This window comes from Protopterus annectens, chromosome 1.part2 (assembly GCF_019279795.1).
Source record: "Protopterus annectens isolate FY-2018-M chromosome 1.part2, PAN1.0, whole genome shotgun sequence".
NCBI classification, from domain to species: domain Eukaryota; kingdom Metazoa; phylum Chordata; order Ceratodontiformes; family Protopteridae; genus Protopterus; species Protopterus annectens.
In genome coordinates, this window is record NC_056727.1 from 368,537,618 (window position 1) to 368,556,464 (window position 18,847).

The window sequence follows — 18,847 nt, forward strand, 5'->3', positions numbered from 1 at the left end:
CTCTGCAGAAGTAAAAGTCATCTAAATAATTCTACATTAAAGAGATCTGTAGCTTATGAAGAGGTTGCTGCTAGCAAACAACTTTATATTTCATTGTTTCATCTACAAGTAAGGTGCCTGTTGCCCTTGAAGAATAAATTGCCTATGTTACATTAAAAAATGATATGCTAGTAATATTTCAATAGTGAATGGATGGCAAACTGATAGATTCATAGTTTGTAGGTATCTCTACCAAAGGAGGACATTCTCAGGACTGCAGCATCCACCCCCCTTTAAAAGTACAATACATTACAGTATCAGCAATTCATCTACATACTGTGGGAGTAGAACTCATGGCCTTCTATAGCAAAAGCAAGTATATTACCTGTTGTGCTAACAATGCAAGCAGATTTGACATATGCAGCACTAAGCTTCTCTTTCCCTGAAGAACTGTGCAGTACAAGAAATCAGGAAAAAGCCAACATTTATTGGGGGGGACCAAGGCCCAAAACCGAGGAGGCAGGGACACATTTTAAACATTGCTTGTATAATCTTAGAAATTTGCTAGAAGAAAATGTTGTGTTACTTTGTGTTTCCTGAACGATTGGAAGACTGAAACTTAAATGGCTATCATTATTTAGTGAATTCAGTTCTCACTGACTTGCCAGAAAACCACACATTTTATTTTACGTTTGTTTACTGGGAAAGTCCAACTTGGAACAAAGACAATTTTCAGTAGAGGCTAGGGAGAAACACTCCAGATGCATGTCTTTGTATCATGGGAGGTAACTGGAGCACCAAGAGAAAACCCACACAAACACAGGGAGGACATGCAGACTCCACACAGAAGGCACTTCAGCTATAATCAAGCCAGAGAATCTCTTGCTGTGAGGTGACAGCACTACCACTGCACCATCCAAATTTTAAGAAGAACAGACCAAAAGTATGAGCCAAACATTCCAGACATTATGTGAAAATTTGTACAGTTGAGAGCTATAACTCCCTCAATCAGAAGTGGTGATATAGGTAGAGACCTCAGGCTCTTGCTCCTTGTAGCTAAGGTACAGGGCTTGAGCCTAAGTAACCCTAACCACTAGTTACATGTAACTGGGGCATTTTACACACACACACACACACACACACACACACACACACACACACACACACACACACACACACACGCACACACACACACACACACACACACACACACACACACACACACACACACACACACACACACACAAAGCTGAACAGATCCACACACATACGAAGCTGAACAGATACACACACACACACACACACACACACACACACACAAAGCTGAACAACAGATCCACACAAACACACGAAGCTGAACAGATCCACACACATGCAAAGTTGAACAGATCCACACACACACAAAGCTGAACAGATACACACACACACACACACACACACACACACACACACACACACACACACACATGAAGCTGAACAGATCCACACACACACACACACACACACACACACACACACACACACACACACACACACACACATGCACACACGCACACACGCACACACACAAAGCTGAGCAGATCCACACACATGCAAAGCTGAACAGATCCACACACACACAAAGCTGAACAGATACACACACACACACACACACACACACACACACACACACACACACACATGAAGCTGAACAGATCCACACACACACACACACACGCACACACACACACACACACACACACACACACACACACACACACACACACACACACACACACACACACACACACGAAGCTGAACAACAGATCCACACACACATACTAAGCTGAACAACAGATCCACACACACATGAAGCTGAAGAGATCCACACACACATGAAGCTGAACAGGCTGAACAGATCCCCCCCCACACACACACACACACACACACACACACACACACACACATGAAGCTGATCAGATCCACACACACACACACACACACACACACACACACACACACACACACACACACACACACACACACACACACAAACACACAAAGCTGAACAACAGATCCATACACACATGAAGCTGAATGGATCTAAACATCACAGTAATGCCAATTTTGACAGGTTGCTTGTGAAGCTGATGTCATCGTGCATGCCTCTGCACATGATGCTGTCAGCGGTAAATAATCACAATAAAAAAAAAGCCGGGAATAAAGGGGGGAATTCATGGCACCCCATTATTTGGACCTCAAAACCAGTAAATGCCAAAGAATTTGGTATGGTTGAGAGGTATGTGGGTAACACACTGGCTGTGTCTGTGATGGAACTTCTGATGCAGGAGCGTCAGCCTCCACATGTACATAGAACTGCAACATCCTCTGGTGTTACTGGACATGACCGTGCCAGATCCCATTCCAGTAGCATCCACGTGTACAAAGAACCGCAACATCCTCTGGTATTACTGGACGTGGCCATGCCAGATCTGACTCCAGTAGTGGCACTACTTCCACTGCTTTGTCAGTGATTGAGGTGGTCAGAGTCAGACATGGTAGACCACAGGCTTTTCATCCTGGATATAGTCGTGAAGAGAGCTCATCCAACAGACATTGCTCATGTTCATTTAGGACCCCCACTTTGAACCGGGGATGTGGAAGTGGCAATACAACTCCTGGCAGATGCATGTCTTGTCAGGAGTGATGACACTGAACTGTCAATGCTGCCATGCATGGTTCATACCTGTCTGATGTGCCAGGACATAGTTCTAGCACAGAGCTTGATTGTATTCATGCAGACACACACACACACACACACACACACACACACACACACACACACACACACACACACACACACACACACACACACACACACACATTACACAGAAAGGGCCCATACCGACTCTCGTACATATAAGTTAATTAAACCTTAGTGTTGATTGCGATACAGCTCTTGTTACTGGCCCTGACAAATGTTCTACTTTAATGAATAGGTTCATAGGTTGGTACTGGGCTATCTGCCCGAAGGCATATATTAGCGCAGCCATGTTGTGCGGTATTCACCGCCCCTTTAGTAGTTCCCTAGACCCTTGTACTAGCAGCTAGTACCCTTGGCCCCTATCTAGTAGTGCTGTTGGTGTGATCCCTGATGTGAACTTTCTGTTACCCATCCACTCATCAAGTAATGTATGTGTTTCTTACTCACTCACACTGCCTCCTGCCCCCACCACAAAGATGATGACTGTGCCATGCCCTTTGTTTATTTTGTTTTTAATTAGGGTTGCATATATGTCTGATGCATAGAGTGGATAGTTAAGTGAGTCTGTTTCATGATGTAACTCTTATACATAAGTATTACATTAGAAAGTTTGGGATGTTTTTGCACATGCTCAGTTTGGAAAGATTCTTTCAGTTGGAATTGTAAGCAATGCATTGAAATCAGTTATATTGCAGTCCTACTTATTGTTGCATTTGTGACACTATTAATATAATTCACTTGTTGACTGGTTTATATACAGTGGATAAGTGACTAGCTTGGTTCTAGTTATTGTGTATAATGTACATATCTCTCATATAAGCCAATAATGCCATTGCTGGACACCTCACACAGACTTTGATTTATTGCATTTACAGCTAAAACTATGCAGGTATATGAGTTACTTTTATCATGTTACAGATTTGTTTTGTACTACAGGTTCTACACTTACCTTGACATTACTGCAGGTCTTACCCATGTGTTTTGGGGTGGTCTCTGTCTGATGCTATCAGTAAACAGCCATTACATGGGGAAGTAAAGTTTCTGAACGTTGGCTGGGGTCAGTTTTACTATGTGTATGTGCTTAGGTTGCTATGTGTATTTCTTAGGTGGTGAGTGTGTGTGCTGTCCTTTGCCTCTTAACAAGAGTGAGGGCATATTGTGCACATCTATGTCTGCCGACTTCCACTACAGTTGAAGGTTCTCTCTCAGAATCCTTGTCTGAATGTGTTAGAGGTGCTGGCCCTACCTGTGGTCCAGGGATGAGTGGTCCTGGCCCTTGCTCTCCATGTTACAGCTGTTTCCTCAAGATGATATTGTGCAACACAGCAAATATTGTGAGAATTTCTGCACAGGTGCAAGAGTTGTACTGCAGGGCACCATTTGATGTGTCTAGACACTGGAATCATTACTTCAGCATGCCAAACACATGCTCTATGGTGTTTTTCGTTTGAGCATGGCCATTATTATAACCTTATTCTGTGTGTGTGTGTGTGTGTGTGTGTGTGTGTGTGTGTGTGTGTGTGTGTGTGTGTGTGCAATTTCTGATCTATGTCATGAACCAAGGTTCCAGTGAATAACCTGCATCACTCAGCAGATAGCTTTATGGAACATCACCCCTAACAAACCTTGTGTAATGCTGAGATGTATGCCCTATATTTGAGTCATGGCAACTGCCTGAGTTGCTTGTACAGACAATGAAGATGATCCCTCGGTATGACAGCCTTTGAGAAAATTTGTGAGTTGTACATCCGCAATTTGGTATTTACAACTAACAAGGTGAATGATGTTCATTTTTCTAATTTTTCTCACAAAGAAATTGTGAAGCTGAATGAGCTCAGGAACAACAATAACATAACAATTATGCAGCCTGATAAGGGAGGTGGACTGGTTATTATGAACAACTGTGATTATAACAAAAAGATGACAATGCTTTTTTTACAAAGTACTTATCAGAAATTGTTCCTGAATGATTGTTACACTGCCTGCAGAAGGATAAGGACCAACTTAAATGATCTTTCTGTTGAACAACTCATTACCATCAATGAGTTTAACTATCTAAATGTGGCATACCCTAGGATACCATCTATGTTTGGTCTCCCCAAAATACATAAATGCAAAGATCAACCTGGATGGCAGAGGGTCAGTTATGCACTACCTGGCCAAATGTTTAGATACCAAACTTAAAGGGCTAGTTACAAAGGTGAACCATGTATGCTGGGATTCATGAGAATTCCTACAAAAATAAATAGCTTACCATTTAAGGATCTCTACATTTTTATTACTATTGATGTCTGAGATCTTTATTCTGTTATCCCACATAAGCTAGGCATGGAATGGTTCAGTGAATTCCTGTTTGAGAAGGATATCACAGGAATCAAACTTGTATGAGATTCTTTTGAAGATAGTATTAAAGAACAACTTTGTTAAATTTGGGGAGGACATTTTTCTACAACAAAAAGGCATAGCCATGGGTGCTGCATGCAGGGGTCTATTTGTCAATATTGTCATGATCAATGGGAGAGGAAATATTTATTTAACTCACAGTTTCTTGTATCATGAATTTTTTACATGCACTACTTGGATGACTTTTTTATTCTGTGGGACGGCAACATCAATGGCATTCCCCGCTTTCTAACATACATTAATCAGATGACCGAATTCTTGAAGTTTCCCCATGAGAGTAATGAGGCACACATTGCCTACCTTGATGTATGGTTGGAGAGGGACATGATCAACAAGAGGTTCGCTTCCAGAATTTACAGAAAAGAACCTTATTCAAATAGCTTTTTGCACTTTGATAGTGCACACCGGATATCCCAAAAGAAAGCATAGTCAAGGGACAGTTAGTCTGAGCTGCCTGTATAACTCCAGTTGATGAAATCTTCTGGGATGAATGCATTTTTTTGAAGGGCGTGTTCCAGAGATGTGGATATCCAGCCAAATTTATAGACAATTTGATGTTGGAGGTCCTCAACAAACGTGAGTCCAAACGTTTTATACTAAGTACCAGGGGGTATACAATCATCTCCCAGTCAAGAAAATATTACTACTGATCATCAGACATCTCCTTTTGACAACAGCACCAGCTATGAAGGGACTAACACAACATATTGTAGTTATATGGAAAAGGGTAACACTATTGTTAAGGATTTTTTTATTACTACTTTTTGTAATGACAGTTATCTGATCAAGAACATGTTAGAAAAAAACAACTGTCTGTTGATGAATGAAACTAGCTTAAGGGAACAAGTTGTGGACAGACCAAATGTTTTTTTTTCAGAAAGGAAGGAACCTCAAGGCAACATTTGAATCTAAAAGGCCCAAGATAAATGAAATATCAGGATGAAAAAGTGTGGATCTTGTACCTATTGTAACTATATATTTGTCTGTGAATAATTATTTTGAACAACTTTTCTGGTTTGGATAAGGAATTGATTTAATTGTTGCTCTAAGGGGTCATCTACTGTGCCTGTTGTAAATCCTGTCCTAGTTTCTACGAAGGAAAAACTGAATGCAGGTTAAAGGAGAGAATCTTTGAGCATGTATATGACATAAGGACCAAAAAAGAATCAAACACACTTTTTAAACATATTAATTCAAACCCAGGCCATGAATTTAAATTTTTCGTATTAGAAGAGTTTCACCGAACGATAGTGAATTATATTGGGAGTTGTGATCTAATGCCAACAATTGGCCCAAGCTGAATGATCAAATTTCAGCTTCTTGTCTGCTAAAATTAAAAGAGCTGAATGTTTTGGCTATATATATATATATATATATATATATATATATATATATATATATATATATATATATATATATATATATATATATATATATATATATATACATTTTTATATTCTGGTTGAAACATCATCTGATTTTACACTTTTTTAGATTTCATATTTTATATTTATGCATTCTTAACACATTTATGATACCAGCATCCTTTTATATCATTTTTTGGAGTTAATTATATTTGTTTATGTAGTTGTATCAACTGGTCTAAGGGAATTAGACATTGTCTCTTTAAGAATGGTTCAGAACCTTTTGGGGCTTGGCAGTCAAATGTTTTTTTATTGGTTGGTTTAAACTATCTCAGTATATTTACTCTGAATACTAGTAAGGGTTTGTTATCAGAGGAAGTTTCTGATGTAAGTAATGAAGGTGTTCATCTTTTAATCTTTCATTTGTTTATTAAAGATTTTCCGATCATATTTGCTGGAGTGAGTTCCGTGCGGTGTTGTTTTGTGATTTCATTTTGTGTGCTTGTCTGCCTTTGCATGACAGCCAACCTGGCAGTTAATTGAGGTGGAACCTCTTCCTGTTGATGTCCTTCACTAGGCTTCTGTTCACTAGGTGGTGCTTTCATTTCTATGTGAGTGCAGTATATGCCCCCTAAGACTTCAGGGAAGTGTTTTAAGGCATAACATTCCTGCATTGTTCTTGCTCTCTCCTCTGGGGTGCAAGGAAGATAGATGCACTCCCTTCCATGTTATAGCATAGCATTAAGACATTGATGCAATACTCTAGAGGATGACACCTGTGATACCCCTAGTATATCCCCTATGGGTCTCTGGAATGTACCAGAAGCTAATATCTTTAATGCTACATATAACTTAGTTTCATCTGGTATAGGTTCTTCTCAATTTCCCGAGGGTCTGAGGTGGGGGCAGCAGAGGTTGCAGAGTTCATAGAGCCCTTGCCTCTGCAGTTTGTACATACACATTTAATCTAATGTTTTACTTCAGATAAAGCTGTCCAATTTTATCAATATTAATATAATTGCACTGACTTTACATACCACATTTTTTAAAGTCAAATTTCATAGGATCATCTGCTGTTTGTATAAACTGATGGATTTCAGACATATTTTAAGTTATTTAATCTTTTATATATAAAACTTTGGAGCACCACATATAATTCTATTTAAATGATAAAAATAGAAAAAAAAATCATTTTTTTAAATATATAATATTTACTATCATTATTGAAAGCCAAGACAACATGTCATATTCTTTGTTGACAGTGGCCTTGGACACAAAATCATTCTCATTTCTTGTCAGAATTGGTTTAAACCTAGATTTTCCCTTGTTCCTAACATCTTCATAAATTTTTTTCTAAACACTTTTTTTCTGGGTAATCTTTTTCCTGGAACATGTGGACAAATATTTTTAGCTCTGTGATAAATGATAGCTGCAGGTTTGTTTAAATGGTTGATTACTTTTAAAAGGAAAATAGAAATCAGAGAACATAGTTTTTCTATGTATATTAAACATGAACTGAGGATTTGCCCTCTCTTCAGAAATAATAACATCTGAATAATAAATACTGCCATAAGAAACCGCATAAGTAAATCTTAAAAGGAAGTAATATTCGAAAATTCAAAAAATCCATCAGCTTATTACCTCCCCATCACATTAAAATTTTTTTATAAAAACTCAAGTATACAGCTCAGACTGATTTGTAAAGAGCGTTGACCACAAACCCAGTTTTCCCAGTACCAAAGGAGCACGTTGGGATAACCTGGAGCAATGGAGGCTCCAATATCAACTCTACTAGTTTTGTGATAATATTCTCCATCAAAGGACACAAGTTTATGCTAAAGTACAAATCCCATAGCTTGTTCAAGTAGTAAAACATCTGCAGCTGTTAAATTGACACATTTTATAAGTACCTCTTTAAACCAACACAGTACAACCGGTCTATATTAAATTCTCGAAAGCCGAAAATGTTGAATCTGACATTGTCAACCCGAGAACAGCGAAAGTGCAGAACATCGAGTGGGTAAATGGAAATCTCTGTAAGGGGAGATTTCCATTTACTGCAATGTAGTGTGGTCTCGGAGTTGGTATATTTAAGTAGCGGGGGGTATGGGGGTGCATGTGGGCTTGCCCCCTGCCTACACTCTTTAGTTTTTTTTTTTGTTTTGTTTTTATTTTTTCTTTTATGAACATTCGATATTTTAACAGTTTGATCACTAAAGGTTGACCTTTAGTGGTTCAAACTGTTAAATGTTCGAAGTTCTAATATAGACCCGCACAACCATATGAGTGATCACAGAGCATCTTTCACATTAGTGGTTGCAGAAATCACCTGAGGGATAAATTTATTATTTTTCAGAAGATTTTAAAAATCCATGAATCTTTCAAAATGTATTTACAATTAATAATGGCTTCCTTTAACCTTTGAGAAATATATCTTGTCAGAGGATCAGTCTTTGAATTTCACATGGCAACTATTGATTTTAGAGGTGGATTATCTACTTGTTTGTGGACTTTGTGAATGGCAAAAGTTGCTAGAATACTGAATTGATCTAAGTTTAGATAAATAAAAATACAATTTGATACTGTCTTGCTGCAATAAATCATCCAGCCATAAATCAGCTTTATTGTAGATGGCATTAATCTCATTGGTAAATTCATGTTTGTTGAGGGTGGGGTTGTTAACAATAGATACATTTCTTCCAGCATAATCAAACATTTGCATGACCATACCCCTCCTCCTTTGCCTGGTTTCATCAGTTTCATAGATTTATCTTTTATCAATCTATGCATTAAGTTCTTCTCTTCTATTGTCAAGTTGTAATATTTGTTCAAAGTTTTGACCATACACAAGTTTCTTATGTTAACTTCACAGGTAATTTCAAACAAACTAATAGCTCATTGCAGTAGAGGCATTAAACTAATACTTTTTAACCCTCTGCATTACCAAAATTGTTGCTGTAAATTAAAGCAAGGGTTAATTCTGTTTGAGGGAACAAAAGTAAAACTCTGCTCAAAACAATTTTTGGTGCAAGTTTGTCATGGTGTAAGAATTGTAATTAAAAATCTTAAAACTATTCTTCAGTATAATGCTCACAGTACCTGCATCAAACATATTGCTAATTTTCTGCATTTCTGCTGTTACCCATAGCCTCTTCCCCATCTGCATTGTGCTGGTAAACTTGTTGCCTGTTCCACTGATCCAAAATAATTTATTTCCTTATTCTCACTCCTCTAATTCTCTATTCTATTGGAGGATCTCAATGGGGAAGTTCTAAAAGGTTATCTAGTTGTAACTTACTAACCCTCTGCCCAGTTTCAACTGTAGAATTTTCAAATGTTATTTGTTATTTGTTAGTACTTCCCAGACATTCTGTGGTGGTACAGCGGTAGCGTTGTTACCTCACAGCAAGAGGTTCTCCCGTTCGATTCTCAGCTTGGCTTGGGAGTGCCTTCTGTGTGGAGTCTGCATGTCCTCCCCGCAGTTGGGTAGCGTTTGAAAGACATGAGTGCTTAAATGGGCGTGCCTTCACTGAAGGTTGGGCGTCGAGCTGGCACCTCGGCATTTTGTAAAAATCTACTGCCAATCATTAATGGACCGGAGTTCCGCTGTGGCGACCCCTTACCGGGAAAAAGCTGAAAGACAAACAACAACATTTGCTAGCACTTCCCCAGAAGTCTTGTGTTGTTTTTGTAATGTATATACCTGCTTCAACTCATAGTTGCTTTTATCCTTTAAAGTGTTTTTCTGTTTTTTTTTTTGTTTGACAAAATCAATTTTACTTGTATTTCCACTTCTGCAAATACCTGCATGTATGAATCATGATGGATTCCAAACCATAAGTCTTGGATTTTCTTAAAACCGTAATCTGATGAATTAGCTTGCTAATTATCTTTCATTGTCTTTCATAAATATTTCCATTGATTTAACCAACCCCCCCACCAAAAAAAAAAAAACAGTAAAGCAAATGTATCAAGTCTTTGCACAAAAATATCTCTGAGATAGCTCATTAGTAAATTTTCATATTCAGTGTCTTTTTGCATCTCATTGCTTCTTAATGCACCCCCAGGAAAAATATTGTCAAGTTGCAAAATCATGTATTTTAAAATCAGATTTTCCAATTTTTGAATTTGTATTGCCAGAGAACTATGACTATGGCCATGCTGTATACCAAACCTCATACTGGTCCTAAACCACCCATCTAATTTGGATGACTCTTTATATAACTCATCCTGATTTCAGACATTAACATTCTTAACCAAATTAGATGTTCTTTCCCTCAGATTGCTAACATCTTTCCATCACTGAGTATACCTTGCTAATTGTTTGAGCAGTTATTCTGGTCACAAAGTTGTTGCAACAACTGTTGTATCAACAATGTTAACTGGTCATCTACCATGGACACAGCATCTTGGTTTACCTCAGTATGCTGCTGAGTTCACACTGAAATGCTCTAGACAAAACATTCAGTTGTACCCTACAGAAAGTATTGATTGAGCAATGGCAGCATTACCTGAAAAAAACATTAACCACAGAAAATGCTGAACACACAGAGCCACACATTAAAATCAAAACACCTTGGTACACTTTAAAATTTTAGTACTTTCATTCTAAATCAATGAATAACATCAGAATGAATAAGTAAAATAAAATGCAGACCACTATTTATATAATAAAATGCTACAATGTAACAAATCAGCTTATTAACACAAAAACTTAAAATAATACATTATCATATACAGCAGAATAATGCTAGTTGTACAGCATTACAAATATACATATGCATAACCCTTCACATTAATAATGACAAAAGTCGTGTCCCCATATAAAAAAATCAATCTTATACCATCACATTGCTAATCTTAATTTCAGTACTTTATATTTATTTAAACTGGGGGGGGGGGGGCATGCATCGTGCATTTAATCTCAATTGCCAAGACAATTATTTATATTCTAATCTTGTTTATTAAATGCACACTGGAATCCACATTATTTTTTCTAATACTGAAAATACAAACTTTTACAAATTTCTACAACATTGCACATGCTTACTAAGTGAACTATTATTATCTGTGCCACAAATATTATAATTGTGTTCCTCATTTCTCTCCCTGAGGCAGCTTTCAGTCCTTCAGACATAGAATGCCTCACAGGAGGTACAAACGGCTACTAGAAAAACAATTTCCTTGCTCCTAAAATGTGTAAGTGCATGTAATACAAGTCTGGTTTAAATTAATTCATTAGCACTTATAACATTGTAATTCACAAAAAAATGCTGAGTGCATTAAAAACCATACAAAGTTACCAAACTCAAAATGAGTTAGCAGCACACTCTTGAGAAGGCAGCCACAACAGTAACAGTGAATGTTTTTTTTTGGTTTAGATCTTTCATCTTTCACAAAAGGTAGTTGATGTGGTTGCTTTCTCAAGGCCACACCGATAAAGTACTGAAACTAAGGTCAGCAAAATTATGATGTGATGATTTTATACATGCATAAGAATGCCAACATTCTTAACGGGGGGGACTTGCACGTGTATATTTATATGTTTGTATAATTAGCATTATTGTATTTTATAAGATACTGCATTTTTTAATTTTTATGTTGGCTAGCTAATTTGTACCATGCTGTGATTTTTCCACACGTGGCTCCGTGTGGTCAGCATTCTTCTTTGTTGTTAATAATTATTTACTATAGAAGAATTGTCAGTTTATAACTGTTGCCTTGTTTTCTACAATAAGTGGCATTGTCCCTATCTTTGCTTGCTGTCTGTAGATCTGGGCAGTCATTGTTTCAGTTTCTCCTATTAAACGTTACTTCCTACCACTTGCAAAGTGCATTTTTGAGTATTTTTTTTGTTAAGATACAGCTGCTCAAAAATAGAACAATATTTGAATATAGATGAATTGCTAACATTAGTTGCAAGCATTCCTAATGTTTGTCAGGCAAATGCAATCAATTGCAATTCACAGTCGTAAATATATCTGTCAACATTTGCATTGATATTTTTTTCTGTTCCTTTTTTGTGAAAATCATAGCCCCCATGTAAGTAAAATATAATCTTAACATAATATGAAATGTCAGATCTTTTTGTGAAATCAATTAAGAAATGCTGGGGTCTCTTTGTAAAGGACTGTTCCTGAACTCTGTCATCAGCACTGCTGTTTTAAAAGCACATTTATCCTTTTTGCAGTAACATGTTTTTCATATACATGTAGGGCACACCTTAAAGAAAGTACAGCTGGAATTTCAGTGTAACAAATGGAGATATGCCAGAGTCATCAAACCTCTCCGCTGATATCCACTGCAAAGATTTAAAACAGACACCTCTCCCTGGTTTTGGCTATCAGCCATTAAAGCTACACACCCAACCCATTTTTTCTTTTTGTAGAAACTTGTTCCTTAAAATTACAGCTGCTTCTGTCTGATGTGTATGATGCAGAGGCTAAAAGGACACATTTGTTTTATATAATGGATGACAAGTACTATGTAGATGTAACCCCGGAAAGCTCTTAGGAGTAACCTGCTGCACAAAAAAATTGAGGAATTTCAGACGCAATAACTTTAGAGGCAATAGTAATAATATATGATTGTGACATGTTGCCTATTGCGTTCATGTGTATGTGTATTTATGTTTCTTTTTTATTTTTATTATTATTTGTGTACTATATATCTATTAACATTATCTAGCTACCATACCAGAGTGGTTGCAGAATCCTGACTTCTTATGATGCTTCATAGTATCTATTATACTTATATATACAGTTCTTTGTTTTCCTGTATAGGGAAACCCATTTTCATGATATAAAAAAATAAAAATCATAACTGAACTTCAGAAACAGTTTGTAAAGCATGCACAGCCTATTTTCTTGACCTAAGTATAGGGTGCTGGCAATTTAGAGAAAAGCCTCGTGCATGTAGGTTTTGTACATTATGCAGTATATTTGAACAGGATGATCGTGCATATGCAAAGGGTTATATCAGCCAAACTGTATATATTTCCTCTAAGATCTGCAAGTTTGCATGCTGTGTTATATAATTTTAAGGCTTCTTGCATGAATGATCTACTCCCACACCTGTGAATAGGCAACTGGTTGATCAGAAATGATTGACAAGGCACAAACCAGTAGAACTAAATTGCACAGATGAAATACAATGGGCCGGATTCACGAAGGCTTGCACGGAGTCTTAGAGTAGAGTAAGACTCCATGCAGCCAACATGTCCGCCGAGCGATCCAGGAACAGCCGGTAGGGGTGTGCAACTGAGATCTCTAAACTAGTCCTACACGGACAGGGCTGGGATATGCAAATTACCTCAATTGCAGGTGAAAGCTATGCAAATGAGGTAAATTTGAGATCCAGGAAACCCGAACCTGTCAGAGTAGGAGTAGTGTTACTTGCAGAAACGTACTCAGTTGATAACTGAGTATGGTTCTGCAAATAGCAAAACGGAGCTGTGTCAGCTGGAAATAAAGCATGAATGTACAGGAGGAAGCATGCCAATGGCCAAAAATATGGCCATTGGCAATGGGAAGGGATGCAAATTAAAAATAAAATAACTTTTTTTTTATCCCGTTCTCCGTGGTTTAACCATAGCGCAGCGCCGCGCAAATGCGCTGTGCCCTAAAAAGCAGACAATTAATAATTAAGATACACAAATGTGGATTTTATAGCTAAAAAGAATTTATAATGCAAGGGAATGTCAGGCTGAAGACAACATGGCCACCGAGTAGAGGTTGCTAAGGGGGGAAGCTCAGTCTAAGAGATGTAACTAAGCATTAGTAGGCAATCCTATGCAAATGAGAGTTAGGATAGTGAATCGCAAGTTTACATAGCAAATAAGCACAGTCAGTGGAGTGTAGGTGTAGGATAAGGGGAGTAACAGAGTAGAAGATAGGTGACATCACAAGGGGGGTATGTATGAAAGGAGTGAAGCTCATTGGAGCAGAGTGTCATGTGTCAGCTTACATTCACATAATTGTGAAAGAGGTGTGTCAACAGTTAGGGCAGGTAAAGTCAAGAAATTGAAGGTGTATGCCGTGGATAACACCAAAGTTTCTTGCTGAGCATGCATGCGCGCGTGTGCATGCCAGTAAACCCGAGTAAGACAGTGTGTGGGCGTGTAACCGTGTGTGCGCTCGTGTAAGCTTGAGTAAGCATATGTAAGGCTGTGTAAACAGTTGTAAGCGCGTTTGCACCAGTGTGCGCGCATTTTAACAAGAATAAGCAAGTTTTAGTCCGTGTAAGCATGTGTGCGTGCATGTTAGCTGTTGTGCGCGTGTTTGTGCTTGTGTGCATGGTGCTCCCCCCCGAGGAAACAGAAAGGAAAAAGGAAGCACACCAAATAGTGGAAGTTACCAGGGAGTACTAGCAGAGCTAGCAGGTGAAAACAATCAGAACAGGCAATTACCCAGGCAGAACACTAGCCCAGCCCAGCCCAGCACTTAAAACTCTGCAAACAGCAGTCCATTATGTTTCTCTTAAGAGACACTGCAACACTGCAGTAAGCTAATAGAAGTGAAAACTGAAAAAGCTTCACTGAGACAAAAAATGTTAGGGGCTGCCATTGCTGTTATAAGGCGACATATGCAACATGCTGAGGGTGGTGATAATGCAAATGCTGCTGGACAACCCACAGTGAGGAGATGGAGAAGAGTGTACAGGCCCAGGGTTACCTACCAGGGGCTACATGAGCTGGACAGAGACCTCTTGCAGCAAATTGTTGAGCTGTGCAGGCCACGCCTCACACACAGAACCAACAGAGGGGAACCCATCCCAGTGGAAACTAAGGTATGTGTTGGCCTAAGAATATTAGCAACAGGTACCTTCCAGAGACCAACTGGTGATATGATGGGGATATCACAGGCATCAGCATCCAGGGTACTGCACCAGTCCCTGGATGCCATGGCAGCACATATCGGTGATCATGTATATTTCCCTAATTCCCATGAGGTATTGGCTAGCAATATGCATCTCTTCCAGCAAATAGCGGAATACACTGAGGTACTGGGTGCAATAGACTGCACGCACATACGCATCAAAGCACCAGCCGGTGAGCAGGGTAGGGTCTACTTCAACCGCAAGGGCTTCCCCTCCATCAACTGCCATGTCGTGTGTGATGCCCAGGGCATAATACTGAATGTGTGTGCTGGCTGCCCTGGAAGCTATCATGATTCCCATATCTGGCATCTGACGCAGCTGTACCAGACATTTGCCAATGGGGACATCCCACATGGTCACCTAGTGGGGGATGCTGGCTATGCACTGGAGCCATGGCTGATGACACCCATCATAAATGCACACACACCAGAACAGGAACACCATAATGAGGCATACGCACAAACACAAAATGTAATCGAGCGTGTGCTTGGGCTGCTCAAGTCATGGTTCCGGTGCCTGGACACATCTGGTGGAGCCTTGCAGTACTCACCAACTACATGTACCCAAATTGTCATGGTATGTGCTATGCTACATAATATGATCCTGGGAAAACAGCTGCAGCAGGACCAGCATAGGCCAGGGCCAAACAGCCCCCCACCATTGCCAAGGCCATCACAGGCAGAGCGTGACTCGGAGGAGGAACAACCTGAGTCTGCCCCAGTAGGTAGAAGGAGGCATGGCCAGCATGCTTTGGCCTTGGCAAAGAGGCAATGCAAAGCACATACACTGGCTCAGTAGGAACTCTGTAAATTATACCTCTCTCTGACCCGCACATATAGTAAAAGGGATGCCTACGTTGACACTACCTGCTTTCAAACATGTATAGGGAGTGTAGTATGTGCATCCAACATAGGCAGCCCTGCATCAACACCTGAGGCATGATTGCCATGTGTTAAGCAATATAAAGCAGTGCTAAACAGCATTTACCATCATGAAGTATATGTAAACAAAATCACACACACCAACTACTACAAATGTGGTCAATGTAGAGTAATACTGGCCAATGTCCAGCAATGATGATTAATATTGCTGTTAATATAGCTAGGTAGGGCATAGCTGAACAAAAGCCAACGTGCTCATATTTGCTCCACTGGCCCCTAAGCAGTCTGGTCTGCTCAGTATGAAAATATAAGCAGCAATGGGTCTCGAACCCAGGATACTGTGCACTATAGTCATAGTACTGAACCACTAAACCATGACAGTATTGCAGTGGTTAGCCTGTATGAAGAAATGTCGATAAGTCTGTGCAAAGTATTTCATGGAAACCCTGCAGGCACAGCATAATCCCTATCGAGTTATGACACAAAGGTGAGTCCTGCAGTAAGAATCGAACCTGACTTTCAACACACACACACAGTACAAATGTTAATATTGGACATGTAGACATACATCAACAAATGTAGTGGACCTCAGACAGCAACATACTGAAAGGTCACACTGGGCATGTTCACACACTTGAATACATGAGACAAATGTCAGGCAACAGAACACTGACAGTCTGAACTGGGCATGCTCACACACTTAGGCCATGTTGGAGTACAGCATTGGGCCACACATAGGAGGCAGTTGCATGTGTTAACCCGGGAACCTCTCACTACCCAGCAATCTGCCCTGTGCACGCACTGATATGACAACAGACACGTAAATAATATAGTGGAACCCTGCCATAACCAAATATGTTCTGCAGATACCTAAGCAGTTCATAGAAAGTGTGAAAGCAAAGATGATAAAAACCTGCAAACAGTATCAGCAATAAACATTGTGCATCATGAAAATTATCATAGGTTCAGAGTTTGATACTAGGCTATCTGCCCTAGGGCATGTACAAGCATAGCCAGAGTGTGTCTGGCTTCTGCAACCCAGTCTAATCAGAACACTGTGCCTCTGAATAGTAGGTCACACAAGATAGCCCATTCATGTTGAGTGTATTGTGCTTCTGTCTATCAGGGACCCAGAAGATATCCCATGGGTAAACATGTGATCACCTATCCACATGTCAAGATGTCACCTGTAGGAGGTCAGTGGGTGGCTCTGCCTATGCAAAACCGGGACTACACTCTGGAGTGAGTGGAGGCTTTCTGATAATACTCTGTCCCCCCCAGCATGTCCTTTTAACATCAGTGCTGAGGTATATGTCCCTGGAGTGTGTAGCTCCAAGGTAGTCGGATATCCTGAGGTGGAGCATGTCCAGTAAGTCTGGGTCAGATATTGCCTGCAACTACAGGCACACAACACATTTGTGTAGGTGGTACGTGACTGAGTATAGCTGGAGTTACTGTATCAGAACTGTGCAGGGCATCTGTGTGAGTCCCTACATCTGCTCGATGAGTAACATTTGTGGCCATTACAGTTGCTGCAGGTGTCAGGTAAGGTACATCCCTAATGTGGCATAGTAACCAAGCATGGTCATGAAGAGTATAGGGGCACAATGACCACACGTGATCAACATGTGAAACCATGTGGGATATGGTGGGCTATGTAGACGTACTGTCTAACCACTATGCCAATAGGATTGTCAAAGGCGAGAGTACGAACAGGTTGTGTCCCCAAAACCGTAACAACCACTACTGTATGTAATGGATTACAACCTATGTGGTAATGTGTGGGCATTTTGTCATCCTCAAAGGGGATGACTATGCAACTAATGGCATGTAGCCGTGGGCCATGGCTCAGGCACCATTCAACCTATCTCTGTGAGATCCTGTATGAGTATGCATGTGCCAGCAGGAGAGCTGATTATGGCACCCAGTTTGCAGTCATCTGCGAACATGGGCAGCCATAACCCTCCTGTGATAGCCTGTACATCACAAAAATATATACTGAACAAGAGAGGTCCCATGACTGAGCCTTGTGGGATGCCATGTGTAACTGGTGTATAGTCAGACATGGCACCTGCAACACTGGGCATGTGGGTGCTATCCCTGATCCAGGTAGCAATCCATCGTGTCAGATATGTGTCGATATTGATGCTGGGGAGCCTATGCATAATGGCCAAGCAGGGTATTGTGTTGAAGGGTTGTGCAAGGTTCAGGCAGGCTGTGTGGACAACCGTCCCAACACTAATGGACCTGGTAACTGTTGAAAGAATATGAACAGGTCCAACAGGCAAGATCTGCCCACAACAATGCTGTAATGTGTAGGACCCAGTGTCTGTAGGTTTCCCATGTCTATGTGCATGAGTCCCATTACAATACACCCCATAGCTTTGCAGAACAGGCTAATTAGCCTTTTAGGCCGATATTGCCTGTGGTCTGTTGTGGCAGTATTCAGTGGAGCGGGACCACTATCGCTGTACGCCATTCTGTGGGTACATATGCTGCAGTAACTCTTATGTCAAACAGTGATGTAATGTGAGTGTTATGCCTGTCATGAAGGCTATGTACGACACAGGCTGGGACACCGTCTGGTCCCATTGATGCTG